This window comes from Pieris rapae, chromosome 1 (genome assembly GCF_905147795.1).
Source record: "Pieris rapae chromosome 1, ilPieRapa1.1, whole genome shotgun sequence".
Classification (NCBI taxonomy): Eukaryota; Metazoa; Arthropoda; class Insecta; order Lepidoptera; family Pieridae; genus Pieris; species Pieris rapae.
Window position 1 is genome coordinate 2,117,315 of NC_059509.1, and position 2,028 is coordinate 2,119,342.

General features: G+C 29.6%; 1 non-coding gene across 1 annotated transcript; it reads left to right on the forward strand.

Annotated features, from left to right (window-relative positions):
* The first annotated feature begins 372 nt into the window (after positions 1-372).
* Positions 373-444, forward strand: Trnac-gca. The gene has a single exon. It is a non-coding gene; the product is annotated as a tRNA-Cys (tRNA).
* Positions 445-2,028: the final 1,584 nt, after the last annotated feature.

Consider the following 2,028-nt stretch of genomic DNA (forward strand, 5'->3'; position numbering starts at 1 on the left):
TTACATGGAGTATAGGAGTACAAAACGTAGAATTAAGAATTTGGTGGTTGTAGTCAAATAATAATTCAGTTACCCTAAGTCAGAAATCAAAATAGTTAATATTCATCGCACCACTAAGTGTTAATTACACATATACAAAGAAACATCAATAAGTTCACAGATGGGCCTTGAACTCACAACCTTTGACTCTCATTACATGGAGTATAGGAGTCCAAAACGTAGAATTATGAATTTGGTGTTTGTAGTCAAATAATAATTCAGTTACAATATAGTAGAAATCAAGTTTGGATAGAATTATCAACAAATATTTTTTTGGGTAGAAAACAATCTTCGCAAAGGATTCATAAGTCTAATTTTAGAATTTTATCAATCGGGGATATAGCTCAGTGGCAGAGCAATCGACTGCAGATCGATAGGCCCCCGGTTCAAATCCGGGTGTCCCCTAGCAATGTTTCTTTTACCAAATTGTATGTTTTATAATTCGCATTCTTAATTACTAAAACTATAATATATTTTTAGTTTACCTAATTAACAACTACTAATTTTCATCGAAATTATAAGGTCTTATCTATATTGTAAAAGGATTAATAAACAACCTAGTTTAATAATAATTAAGAGAGAAAACTCTTTTTATTTCAATTGATTTTCACTTATTTATCGTTCGTAACTTACTAGTGAATAAAATACGATGTGAAAAGTGCAATACATCACTAAAACGAATGAGCTGTATGAGAAATTCCTGAAAGCTCCTTGTAATTTTAAATGGTTTAAGCCAGGCAGAGACTATTTTAGTTTCAATTATACAAAATAGCGATTTTTAAGAAACTTTTCAAGATTCTTTTACATCAACTACGGCTCCTTTCCATTCTTACCGGTTTTTTTAAATAATATGGTGTGTTTCTAACGTTATTTAAGTATTACTATGTATTTCATTCTATGAATGTTATGTAATCTCTTCGACTAAATAAATGAATATTTACATTTCATCCTTTTGACATTTACGAATTCCGGTCTGATATTCCTGCATATCTTGATATATATATAAATCTCCTGCCACGATGTTTGTCCGCGATGGCCTCCTAAACTACTTAACCGATTTTAAATAGAATTGTCAGACCGTGAGCAGTCTCGTCCAACTTAAGAGATAGCTTAGATCTTTAATTATAGTCGCAATTTTATTTTATTGCAAATTTTTTGTTTTTATTTGATACAATTCTAACAGATGGCGCTGTGTTGGCCTTTAACTCAATTCAGCAGCGTGTGGTGTTGATTTTAAAATACCTTAAATAAAAGCTGAAATGCTCTATGATCTCTTAAATATTTATCACTACTGCGGGCTTACTACATTATATAAAAATCCATGTTCTAAGCCGTTAATTTATATTGGATAACTTGTATTTATTCAGCATGCATCGGTTTCCAGTATTCAATAACCGCAGACCACCGATGTTTACGATACAGCTCGATTCCAAACCAATCCTAAATTTATTGTCCTAATTGCTAAATTATTTTCAACTCATTTTAACAATTACATTACAAATAAACTTCTTCGGGATTTATATATATTAAGTAGGTAAACTGTTAGATTTGTTTCAGTGATTACGATTTATTAACATACGAAATTCCTTTTTATCCATTTTTTTAAGTAAACAAGATTTCCTTCATTCAAAATACTATACAAAAGAATACAATTTTCAAATTTATACATGTGTCTTTAAAAGGTTAAGGCTAACGTAAATCATATTGATTTATTACTTACAAGTATCATCTATATATCAGCCTACTAACTTTTTAGCCCTTGTTATATATATTGCACGTATAAATCATAGTCGGACCGTCAAGTACATTAAATAAAAAACGTTTGACATAATAGGTATTCTATTATGTCAAAAGTATTTTATTTAATGTTCATTGTATGCAAAAGATTAAATTGAACAAAGATTGCGTAGGTAACATAAACAGAAAAATATTACTTTCATATACACATTTCACTGTTGTTTTATTTGGGATCTTCCATGTTATTGCATA